At 38.5% G+C, this 13,790-nt stretch overlaps 1 protein-coding gene across 1 annotated transcript in view; it reads left to right on the plus strand.

Moving 5' to 3' along the window:
• The window catches only part of LOC106057482 (ras-related and estrogen-regulated growth inhibitor-like), a 34,782-nt gene that overhangs the window by 2,103 nt on the left and 18,889 nt on the right, over positions 1-13,790 (plus strand). The window lies entirely within an intron of this gene.

Here is a 13,790-nt window from a genome sequence, read left to right on the forward strand (position 1 = left end):
CAGTTAGGTGTAGGCTTTAAAATGTGCTTCTAATAGATCTCTAGGATTACTAAGATTTTCACCGTTAACCTCTAAACCGTTTCGGGGGGTCGAGTTAAGGTTACTAGACTCTATATCAGTGATGGGCAAACTACGGCCCGCGGGACAATTCTGGCCCGCGAAAAAGTTTTATCCCGCCCGCCACTCGTTTTGTAAAAATATTTATAGAAACAATTTCATTCATAATTTTTATTAAAGACTTCAAAGTTTTGACATGGTGTTGAAACATTAGGTAATAGATTGACAAACATGTGTGCATCATTAGCAAAGGAACCATTCACAATCACAATCAGTGGTGTAGCTAGGGAGGATGTCAAAATTTGAAAATCTCCCGTGCCTCCACTTGAGGGGGCCCCCAAATGAGTTGGCAATTATTTTTTTTTTAATTAAATATTAAGCCAATGCCATGTTATCTTACTATCCATGTTGTTATGTTAAGTGACCATGTTGCCTCTATTCCACACATTAGACGTATATATTTAAGTACATTGTCTCATGTCATGATGTCGAATGTCAAAATGCAGGGGCTCCTAACCTCCCCCTGCTACGCCCCTGAGCACAATAGTATATCCCAATACTTCATTTTTTAACAAAATATCAAGAGTTTCAATTCACTGGCTGTTGTGAATATAGTTCGTCCATCGTGGTTCGATGATGACCACTTTGTCATCCAGGGGGCTGAGGGCTTTTATGCCTCCTCGTGTGGCTGGTGAGACCTATGTGAGCCCGGAAAGTTCGGCTGCACACTGGGCAGTTTATTCCAGCTGGAGCTAGTGTCGTGGGCCTTGCTTTTCTTCTCTGGCGTTTTTCTTCTGCCAGCGTGGTTCTCTTTTCCTCAGCAACCTGTGCGCCAGTTTTCACAGCGCGACGCCATGATGCTCTGTCGTGTGCCTCTGTCTCCCAGGTGGCTGGGTCTATGCTGAACGCCTTCAGAGAAGCTTTGAAGGTATCCCTGAAGCGCTTTCTTTGACCACCTTGCGAGCGCTTTCCTTCGCTTAGTTGGCCATACAAGAGTCGTATAGGGATGCGTCGGCCATTCTGCAGAATTGTCCTGCCCATCGAAGCTGAGACTGATCAGGGTTGTATGGATGCTTTGCAGACCCGATCTTCGAAGGACTTCAGTATCTGGTATTTTGTCTTGCCATTTGACATTAAGTATTTTTCTTAGACATGTCATGTGGAAGTGATTCAGTTTCTTTGCATGTTTTCTGTACACTGTCCATGTTTCTGAGGCATAGAGCAATGTAGGGAGGATGACGGCTCGATAGATCCCTAGCTTTGTATTTGTAGTGAATCCACGTCTGTTCCAGACATTTTAGTCAGTCTGCCATAGGATGCACTGGCCTTGGCGATACGCAGGTCGATTTCATTATCAATCTTTCCGTTTCTGGAGAGTGTGCTGCCAAGATACGTGAATCTGTCCACTGCGTTTATATCATGTCCATTTATCTTGATGCTTGGATCCGAGTAGGCTTTCCCAGGAGCAGGTAAATATAAGACTTCAGTCTTTTTTGTATTGATGGCTGTTGTGAATAAAGACAATCTGATGTAGTATTGATAAACCTTACCAACGTCATGGGAAATTAGAAGAATTTAAGATTTCTAAGACTAACTCTTTCAAAGTAGTCCAATATTAGAGTTCTATATGGAGCTTGTCGAATTCTAGTTGTTCAAATTGAATACTTCAAGCTCAGATTATGTGTGCAATGTTTAAATCTTCATCTATTTATGACAGATGAACACCTTGGTCAAATCTAAGGGGAAAAACTACTACATGATTTTAAACCAAATTATGAAAAACTGCTCGTTTTAAAAACCTTAGATCTCATACATTTTTTTTTAGTGTGAATTTATGGCCCGTCAAAATGTTTCCTTTTAAGATTTTGGCCCGCTACTAAAAAAATGTTCGCCTATCTTTGCTCTACACAAGCATCCTCAAAATATAGTCCCTCTGTAATTCGGAGTAAGAATATATGGAGACACTCATACCACTCACTCTTTCATCGTCAAATTTTTTGTGTGTGTTCATCTTTAGACAGGTTAACAAAGGGGCGAATGCTGATATTATTTCTCCCTCGCGAGAGGCGCACGAGTCCTCGTCCTACCTTTACGCGAAACTTCCTCTCCCCCCCCCCAAGTACACCTGCACAGTACAAACACGCGTAAGAAACGCGACCAACTCACTCACTCGTACACATACTCACGCGCACGTGTATGTCGACAAACACTCGCTCACAGGCAGACAGTAAGATTGTATAGATAGTACACCTCCTTAGATTGCTGATCATGATAAAGAATTATATTGCTGCCATATTGTGGAGGCACCATGCTTAATCTTCCAGTCATGAGAAGATTTTCTTTTTCTTTTTGAAAACAGTAGAATTAGCATCACCGTATTGATATTACATGGCAATAAGATAGATAGATAGATAGATAGATAGATAGATAGATAGATAGATAGATAGATAGATAGATAGATAGATAGATAGATAGATAGATAGATAGATAGATAGATAGATAGATAGATAGATAGATAGATAGATAGATAGATAGATAGATAGACAGATAGGCAGGCAGGCAGGCAGACAGACAGACAGACAGACAGATAGATAGATAGATAGATAGATAGATAGATAGATAGATAGATAGATAGATAGATAGATAGATAGATAGGCAGGCACGCAGACAGACAGACAGACAGATAGATAGATAGATAGATAGATAGATAGATAGATAGATAGATAGATAGATAGATAGATAGATAGATAGATAGATAGATAGATAGATAGATAGATAGATAGATAGATAGGCAGGCACGCAGGCAGACAGACAGACAGACAGACAGATAGATAGATAGATAGATAGATAGATAGATAGATAGATAGATAGATAGATAGATAGATAGATAGATAGATAGATAGATAGATAGATAGATAGATAGATAGATAGATAGATAGATAGATAGACATAGGCCTACATACATCAGGATCACTTGAGACATAATTAATTGTGACAGTGCTACAATAAGTTGAGAAAGAGAATAGACCTATGCCTATATACTTTCAACGTTACAATCCATCACTAAAAGTTCTTCTTCCCAAATCGTTACTTTCTTAGCTTTAAATAGCCAATATGATAAAAGTTTAACAGAAAAGATTTTCACGTCTGATAAAACGAATTTTACAAATATATTTTAAACTCTTCTTTGATTTTCACTGCCTCGTGAAGTTTGTCTGTTTATTAATGCAATAAAAACAGTTTCTGTGTTTACCTAGGAAGACATGTTTGTTTGTTTTGTTTTTTTCAATAGAATACAAACACGTTAACTCAATAAACGAAACCAGTCAAAACGAATGGAATTTTATTTAATATAAAAGTAAAGTGAAGTACTTTTTCAAATCTGCAACGCACTTAATGTATAGGCCATCTGTTTCTATGGCCGATGGCTTACCGCCTTCACTTTGCCATGGTAAAGGGGAGGCTTAAAAATTTCGGAATTAAAATCCCAGTCTTCACCGAGATTCGAACTTGGAACAAGTGCTTCACCACTCGACCACAAAACCTCTTTATATACCCTGTGTTAAAATTGACTGCATCTAGGCCAAGTCTATTATTTTCAATTGTCCAAACTCAGTGTTTTCATGGGATTGTATAGCGAATAAGTTCTGATATGTCTGAAGTGAAATCTGTTGAACCAATATCCAGTTGTATATCGGAGACCATTTTTAAGTGTCATATTTACTAGCCGGATTCAGTTTGCAGATACAATAATTATACTCTGCTCTTATTAAATATGAAAAGTTAGAATATACATGTTAGAGCACGCAATAATACATTTAAACATTCAAATTTAATTGACACAAATACACTTTACATAAAGCCCGTAAGGCATGGACTGCATGGACACTGATATGTATTAGTATTTACAGTCATTAAAACCAAAAGAAGAAAAAGCTGAACCGAAAGTTAAAACAATAAAAAAATTAATTTTAATTATCTCCCCTAAACATTACTCCTCTATGTAGAAACTCAAAGCTGCTAGAAGCCAAAGTTTTAGACAAGAAAAACATTCTTAAAAACACTTTTAAAAAAAAAAGTTTTTATGAAGTGTAATTCTACAAATTAGTTTGGATCAGTCGTGTAATTAAATTTGTAATAGATCTAGAGTTCTAGACCAACAACTATAAATCTGTGCGATTAGAAATATTTTACCAATTGTTTTTGTTTAGTGTTATTTCATGCTTTTAGCTCTCTCACTACGCTATGATCCTATCACTTATCTGGACCAGTTGGGAAAATGGGAAAGGCGATGGAGAAAACAAAAGGGATATCTGGGTGGATTTTACCGTAATCGCTTTTTAAAAGCATTTACAAAAAGAGGAACGACCTGAATTCGAACTCATGGCTCACGCCTCCTCAAGCATACAGGTGCTTATGACTATAGAAGATTGTATAGTTATGTAGGCCTATTGTTTGTTTCAAACTTATTTCAAAGCGGCTACCTTTAAAAGGGGACTAATTCAGCTTATACCACCACTTCAGTTAGGTGCAATTTCTTCCCCTGTTCGAGATACCAAACAAAATAATTAATTACCAATAGTTAATTAACTAATTGGTTATTCTTTTTAAATTGATTCTTGTCCGGTAAAAGAAATTATTGTTCAAAAATTTCAGCTTGACCCAAGATTGGGTGTTGGAGAAATAACGTGTACAAACCTTTTTACCAGACAGACAGACAGAGAGAGATGATATATTAGAAACAAAAAATTTCCTTTCCTGTTCACGTTTCTGTGGCTAAGCAAAGCTTGACGCGTACATTACGCGATAGTCTGCTATTTATCTAGTAAAGTTTCCCTTTCCCTTACGATCTATGGGGTCATAAAATCATCTGTTTCTATGGCCAACGGTTAACGAGCAGAGTCTCATGTGTCCAGCACAACGACCAACCGCCTTTACTTTCCCCAACTAAAGTCAGATACCCATTAGAGTTGAGTGGACTCAAGGACGCCCTAAAAATCCCGAAATTCAAAATCCCAGCCTTCACCAATATTCGAACCCAGGACCTCAGGTTCAGAAACCGAGCGCTTAACCACTCAGCCACCTCGCCCCTGTTATTGATTTGATCCAGTCTAAACGTACACGAACCAGATACTTCAAACTTGCTCTAAGTCGTTTCTAAAGCAACACATACAAGTCTCATACAACTTTCTAATAGTAAACGTGAACTGGAGTAAACAATGTGAACGCCAATACAGCGTACAGAAAAAAATTCCTCACCACAGACAAAGAGAAGTGATGGAGTCTAACTGCGTCTGAGTGGAAACAAGACAGTTGGCCAGACCTGGACAAGAAACAGAAGTTCAGACGTTAAGTCGTAGGGAAGAGCCAAAAAGAAAAGAAAAAATCTAATGTTGTTGGTCACACTAATGGTACACGCAGTGAGTCTCAAACTGGGACACTAATTGGGAAGCATCATTAAACAAAAAAATAAATTCGTAAAAGAAAAAGCAGTGTAGAAGTCGAATAACATATTTCGCCCCACCTCTAATCTGTTGGCCGATTTGGAGGGGTCGGGAGGAGCGATGGCATCAATCCCCCCTAAACTTTCGGGTGGGGGGGGGGCGGTCCAATTTATTTGTAGAAATCACAGCTTGTTTACAGAATCAATTAAATATCTTTATAATTAAAACTTGTTATTGATATTTTAACCGATCTTTATATTATGTCGTTCCCCTGTTGGCCGAATGGGTGAGGGGGGGGGGGCCAATACCTCTACTGCCCTTCCCACCTAAACCATGTGAATGCAAGAAAACGCTTTTGGCGTCGGGGCTTCACCCCGAACCCCATTGATTAATAATGAGCTGTAGATGTCAGGAGAATGCGTTTCTGTAGTGAATTATGCAAGAAAACGGTTTTCGTCGGGGCTTCGCCCCAAACCCCGCTGATTGATAATGAGCTGTAGATGTCACTGTCATGTATGCTGTATACATTTTTTTTTTACTTCAATGGACCCTGTGGGCACCTATCGATCATAGTCCAGTCCCCCCCCCCCCCCTTCGCCGCGCCATGGTTTCTACTCCACTGAACAGATATTTTATAACAGATTTCTATTTCTTTGTACTGAAATGTAATTTACGTGTAAATATTTGACACTTCCGACGTTACAGCGATGGGGAAGCATATACAATCGAAGACGAATTAAAATGTTTTCTTCTAAATCACTAAATCACGTCTATAGTAGGAAAGATCTCTACTGAGGAGGTGAAATGCCACTTTAAGATCATTTTGGAGTTTAAAAAAACAACAGTCAACAGAATACCAAGGAAACGTTAGATGTGCCTTTCCTTTGCGTCACGTCAAAACAACACAATTCACAAGCACACGGTTTGAATAGGTGTACGCCGAGATAGACAAAAATTTGTAACCCGACTTTCATGTGCTGGATTGTCTTTCCTTTGACAAGAGCCCAATAACAACAAGTTAAAGAAGTCAGCGTGCGCGATTTGACCTGTGACCTATGCATAGGAATCTTGGAGTCTCAAAATAAAGATGCAGCTCTACGATGCGTATTCGATGGTCGATTATCATGAGTTTCATCCAACGATTACACTGAATCTGTTCACTTTACTCATGTATATTCTCTTCTCGTTTACACGATACTTTAGTTACAACCCGAGGAATGATTCCTGTATCGGTTTAGATTCCTTTTTTCGTATCTAGATTCTAGATTGGGAAATTCAAAACGATAGGCAAGTACAGTTGAATCCAGTTAATCGGACCAGCGGTAAATCGAAATTGACGCTTTTTCGGACCGAAGTAACGAAACAAATATTTAAAGTTTAATCCGGTTAATTGAAACAGTCGTTTATTAGAACCAGAACGATCGTGTCCCGATGTGGTCCAATTTACCGGATTCGACCTTGAACTGTGTGTTGAGTGGATGGTTGGCTGGTCGAGTGGTACGCGCTTTGGACTGCCGTCGCAATGGTCCAGTGTTTGAATTATATCCCCTGCTGAATTGTAGTTCGTGGCAAACGTCTAAAACTTATAAGCCAAAAGTGTATCCATAAGTTTGTCTATAATGAAGCATAGTTCATTAGTTACCCTGGGCCACCACTTACCTAAATCAGACTCTGTTAGGGGCTTCTTTTTTTTTTTTCTATCCTTTACGTTTGTTGTTATGCACTACTCCTCTCTCCCCTCCCTCCCTCCCCCCCCCCTCTCTCTCTCTCTGTCCTATTCCTGACAGTGACGCAAAGTAGAATACAGTGTTCCCAGACGATCACGTTATTGTTTGCTTCTTAACTAAACAACAGTTGTGTAAATAGCATTACTTCTGATCATTTGTGTAAATAGCATTACATCAGAGACCACGCGATCTTTTGTCTTTATTAATTAAAGCGCAGCATTTGCTGGACAAAGTCTGTGAGAGAATCGTCCATTGTCTAGTATTACGGCTAAGAAAAAGAAATGAAAGAAGATTTAAAATAGAGAGATTTTCATTCCTGGTGAAATATCCATAAACAGCAAGATTGTTGGTGTATCCGATGTACAGAAGACGGAAGTAGTGATAAAGCGAAGTATTAAAAAAACGGTAAAAGGTCTATAGGGCAGATAATGTTCAGGTCATCTGTTTCTTTAGACAACGGTTAACGAGCAGGGTGTCATGTGGCCAGGACAACGACCAACCGCCGCCTTTACTTTCCCCAACTAAAGTCAGGAGCGCCTTAAAAATCCCAAAATTCTAAATCCCAGTCTTCACCGAGATTCGAACCCAGGACCCCAGGTTCGAAGCCAAGCGCCTAACCACTCAGCCGCTGCTATAAATTTGTTTGTGTGCACTTTTCAGCACTGAAACATCCAATTTCTTAGCACAAAGTAATTTTTTATTGTTTAGTTGGCATCAGTGATCTTTCTGTATGGCGTCATTGACATTGTTTATTTTGTGTCTATTAAAAATTTCACCCAAACTTCATCTTTTCATTTTCTAACATTTTTCTTCAAGGTTTTATTGTATCTCCACCATATTTCTAAGTATCGCTTTTTCTTCTTTTTTTTTTTCTCTTACTTCTTTTTTATTGCTAAGAACATAAATGGGATCTGAAAAATCAAATATTAACAAAGAGCAGATTACTTTTTGTGTGAAAATCCCTAATAGTGATAGTTCTTTTCGCTTTTTGAGATATGGTCTATGAATGGGCAAGACAGACAACAACAAAAAAACGGGCTCTGAAAAATTTATCTTCAGGCCTACAAATAAATCACAATGCAAAGAGGCATTCTATTACATGTGGTTATAGATAGGCCTATATGATTGTATGATTCGTCCGATTTGTTGTTCAGTCATTTGTTGAGTCATAGTTAGCCGATAGCCCAGGGCAGAATGAGTCATAATAGGAGTCTGATACATGAGCTAACTGTAGTGACTCATTGGGGGTCTTCACGTGTGATATAATACACGTTTCCATAAAAGAAAACAGAAATTGGAGACACAAGTATGGCACTGCATTTTGCTGATAGTACAAGTCTTTAGAGAAGTTCTTTGATACTTGTGACTTGACACGATAAATCATAAAGCTGTTTCGGAATTGTGGACTGCGTTCTTTCTAGAGGGAGAGGAATGTTCATTAAGTGCTTTCGTTTTGTTTTCTCGCATACTCTCATTTTTATCACTCTCTCTCTTCTCCTTACTCTCTCTCTCTCTCTCCATTCACTCCTCTCCTTTCTCTGTTCGCGCCTCTCTCTCTCCTCTCTTACTCTGTTCTCTTTCTCTCTCTCCTCTCTTTCTCCTTTCTCTCTCCTTTCACTCCTCTCCTATCTCTGTTCACTTCTCTCTCTCCCCTCTCTCTCCTTTCACTCCTTTTCTTTCTTTGTTAATTGCTCTCTCTCTCTCTCCTCTTTCTCTGTTCACTCCTCTCTCTCTCTCTCTCTCCTCTCTTTCTCTTGTCTCTCTCCCTTCACTCCCCTTCTTTCTTTGTTAATTGCTCTCTCTCTCCCCTCTTTCTCTTGTCTCTCTCCCTTCACTCCCCTTCTTTCTTTGTTAATTGCTCTCTCTCTCCTCTCCTTTCTCTGTTCACTCCTCTCTCTCTCTCTCCTCTCCTTTCTCTGTTCACTCCTCTCTCTCTCTCCTCTCCTTTCTCTGTTCACTCCTCTCTCTCTCTTCCCTCTCCTTTCTCTGTTCACTCCTCTCTCTCTCTCTCTCTCTCTCTCTCCTCTCCTTTCTCTGTTCACTCCTCTCTCTCTCTCTCTCCTCTCTTTGCTTTCTCCTGTCTCTCCCCGTTCACTTCTCCCTCTTTCCATACGTTATGCTGTCATTTGTTTCCCTTTCTCTCTCCATTTTTAATACTATTTCTCTCTCTCTCTCTCTCTCTTGGTTTCTTCCCCGCCACCCCTCTACCTATCGTTCTTTTTTTCCTTCTTCCTCTCTCTCTTATTTCTTTTTTTCTCTCTCTCCATTCCTCTCTAATTTTAGCCTCTCAATCTCTATCCTATATGTTTGCTTTGTGATGTTGAGTTGTTAAAGTATTGAGAATGTTGCTTTAAATGTATAAGATATTTTTGCGGAGTGATTCGATATAAGCTTTGTATACATTTCAAGTAGATTCATTAGATCTGTCTCATGTCTTCGACTGTGGCTACAAAAAAAAAAAAGAAATATTTAAAAAAAAAATACTATTTAATAAGATTACAAACAGAGTTTGTGTTATCACACAAACTCAGAGGCCGCCCCCATCGAATTCACCAATGGACTAGGAATATTCATGCCAAAGCCTTGTTTTGATCGTTTAAAGCAATACAATTTTAAAAATCATTTGGCGTTATTTTTCACATAAAAAGAAAACAGTGCAACACGTCGTCTATGATAAGACTCTTCTAAATCTTCTGGAATAGACTAAGTAGAGTAGCGTTAACTGATCGTATAAGAACATAGAAACCTCCCGATACAATGTCTGTGACACCTAGTGGGGTAGCTCAGGGTGTCATCCCTCCCCCATCAACTTTCTTGAAATATGTTCCAATAAACAATATTGCTAGTTAGTTCTTTTTGTTGAACTAATACGTGAGCTGATTACCCAATTTTATCGATTTTTATTCAAATGTAACTGTTTATGACATTTATTCAAATGTCATTGCAAATATTTGTTCGATATTCAATTAAAATTAGAAACAGACTTAACATCAACTGAACATGTTTCCTTTGTTATGGTATAGGCCTAACGTTGTACTGTATCATTTAGGCCTACACTTAAACTACCATCTAGATGTGTCTAGGCCTATTTGGGCATATATCTAGAGATTTTATTTACTATCTTTTCTGATGTGTCTGCTTTTGCTATAAATTTGACAAGATTTTGACTAGATCGGCAAGATCTAGATTTCTAGACTAGTACTAGAAATATTGTCTAGATCTACATTTAAACTAGATCTAGAACTAGAATCTAGACTAGATGTAGATTTCTAGACTAGTTCTTGATCTAGATTTAGACTAGATCTAGAACTAGAATATAGAACTAGAATATAGAACTAGAACCTATAGAACTAGAACCTATAGAACTATAATCTAGACTAGATCTAGAATTAGAATCTAGAATAGCGCTAGATTTCTAGAATAGTTCTAGATCTAGATCAGAATTTTGAATAATCTAAAATTTAAAATATCATGATGTCCGATTTTCATTTTGTCTTCTAGTTTTTGAGATCTAAACGGGACGGACAGACGGACGGACGGACAGACCACACAAAACTAAAAGCGTCTATTCCCCTTTCGGAGGGCCGCTAAAAATTTAAAAAAAAAAGGGGGAGGACACTGAACTCATTGCTCCAGTCTTCTCAGACTTCTCATAATCACTCTGCTAGCAGAGAGCTTATGAACATGGAAGATTGAATAGTTATCTATTTTTTTCCATAGTCTCGTCCTATTTTTCAGGTTTTTGTTCACTAAGACTCAGAAGTCTATAGGAAAGATGATGTAGAGGCAGAGGCGGCCTTAGCAGAGCGCGGGGCCCTGGGCGAGTGTCATATGCGGGGCCCTGAGCCTCTATTTACCGTACCACATCACGCTAACTGGTTCATCCGCCACTAAACCTGTAGGTCTTATTTTTGTTACTAAACATAGTACCATACATACTGTACTATTTGCCTTTCACTAATTACTTCCCATATTGTTATTGTTCTGCATGAAAGGTTTCACCTTTCCTGGTTTGTCGCTTTGCCCTAATAATAATAATAATGTATCTTACCTTCGATGCGCGATCTGAAGGCAGAAGCCAAATTGATGTTCCTTAAGAACAAGGTGCGCGATAGGAGCTACAGTTGTCCTTTGACGTTCGCAGATCCGACTTTCGCGGAAGGGCTATACCACGGGTTTTCAAAATAAATAATGAAACAAATACTACCGCGGTTTTTTGTTTTCAACACGGATTTTCCCACGGCCACCCGATGTATATGTACAGTAGCCTAGTGAAAAAAAAAAAAAAAAGAATACTTCATCACCAAACATTCTGGATGCTGATTGGCCGAAATAACAATATAACACATTCACTGGCTCAATATAGACCAATCGTGATGGAAGGCTTCAACACTGACCTGCGACGTCCCAACCTGTGTAGACCAATAGCTCACTGCCCCGTCACAGGTCGTGACGTCAGAAACAGTGGGCAGGTTAAGAGAATGGGAAATAACCATCCAGGAGATTAAAGTGTTACGGGGATTTCATGTGATACTGTTCGTATCCAAAAAATAGTGTACATATATGAAATTAAATACTGTTCGTATCCAAAAATAGTGTACATATTTGAAATTAAATACTGTTCGTATCCAAAAATAGTGTACATATATGAAATTAAATACTGTTCGTATCCGAAAACAGTGTACATATTTGAAATTAAATACTGTTCGTATCCAAAGAAAAGTGTACGTATATGAAATTAAATACGTCGGAAATAACTAGCGCCTTGCAACTGGCTCAAACTTGATCACTACGCGTTTTCCTATTCAAATCCGATCGGATGTCCTTTATTTACGAAATAAACGATGTTAATTGGTCGCTTTCGGATATTTTTTTTTTAATTCATGCCAAGGTGAACTGTTAAACAATAATAGCCTCGTAGAATCGACAGGTCATAAGATGCTGTCTTTACCTAAACTGAACAGTATAGAAACCCTCCAAAAAATGCATGGTAATTGGTAGGCCTATCATCTAGATGCCAGGAAGGCTTCCAAAATATTGAGTAACAAGTCCTAGTTAATGAGAATTGATCTGGATTGCGAAGCTGAAGGTGACAAGGAAATCTTCGAACGCGGGTGCCCCTCAGGCGCGGGGCCTGGGACGGATGCCCCACTTAATACCCCCTAGGGCCGCTGCTGTGAAGAGATCATCTGTTTCTGTGGCCCACGGTTAACGAGAGTGTCATGCGGCCAGCACAACGACCAACTGCCTATAACGACCTATAAAGAGGATTAATTCCGCTTATACTACCACTTAAGTCAATTAATATTTTTTCTCTTGTTCGTGATACCAAAAAAAAAATTAATATTAGTTAATTAACTAATTTGCAATTTTTTAAATTGATTTGTCAGGTAAAAGAAAAAATAATGCAAAACTTCAGCTTGATCCGAGATTAAGTGTGGGGGAAAAAACGTGTACTATCTTTTTACCACACAGACAGACAAACAGACAGAGTGAATTGATATAAGCTTAGTAAAAGATCCCAAAACGTTGAACTTGAGTCGCTAGTAGATGTGAATTTGAACGAGACCTTAGCAGTAAATAATTCGCTTTTGTTAATAGTAATTGCGTTTGTTATATTCCCCGTCAACGTCAGGTCTTTGACTAATTCTGCCATTAATTTTCCAGTACAAAATAAACCCAGCTTAAACTTAAACACTGTAATTGAATTATTCTTTAACAGAGGCAAATAGCCTCGTAATGAATCGAATTGAGAGAGATAGACACGAAGGAGGAAGACAGGAGAAAGAGAGGGGGGAGACACATGCAGAGATTGTGTGTGTGTGTGTGTGTGTTGGTGTGTGTGTGTGGTGAATGATGTGCATTGTAGGTGCATGTTATTTAAATTTTATTTTTTTAATCGGATGGCTACAGCTGCACAATGTTTACGCAATTAACTTAGACGCTTGCGTCTGCTCCTTTGAGTTCTCCAGTTTTAGCCCGCCTTATTTTTTTTTCTATACATACCATTCCATGAACTTTATCTACACAATTTCAGACGCCGTTTTTTTTTTTTAATGGAAAGAAAATAAACTACAGCATTTACAAATATTCCAGATTTTTTAAAATTTGGAGATTCACGTTTGATATCTTTCTATTGGAAGAATTCATCGGTAACCATTTTCTAGCTCAATCTGTTCTTTAAAAAAATATTTACGTAGGCCTATTTACCATAAAAAAAACTAGCAAGAGACCGTGGAGAGTGGCGTGTTTTTGTCGAGGCCCTATGTTCCTTCAGGAACCCAAAGGAATGATAATGATGATTTGTCCTAGCGAACAATAAAAACGATTTAGATCTATATGTTTGGTTTCGTCTAATTTATACATATGTGTCACTTACATTTTAGATTTTATGTTTATAAAATGAAGTTGTCCACTAAAATACAAAGATTTTTACCTTTACCTATCCCCTAGTCTGTTGGACCGTTGGGGCACCATGCAAGATTTGTTGACCGTCTTTCTCCATTCCTCTCTGTCTTTTGCCTAAGATAGAACCTTTTTCAATGGCAGGCCCCTCATTCTT

The sequence above is a fragment of the Biomphalaria glabrata genome, chromosome 6 (genome assembly GCF_947242115.1).
Source record: "Biomphalaria glabrata chromosome 6, xgBioGlab47.1, whole genome shotgun sequence".
In the NCBI taxonomy this organism is placed as follows: domain Eukaryota; kingdom Metazoa; phylum Mollusca; class Gastropoda; family Planorbidae; genus Biomphalaria; species Biomphalaria glabrata.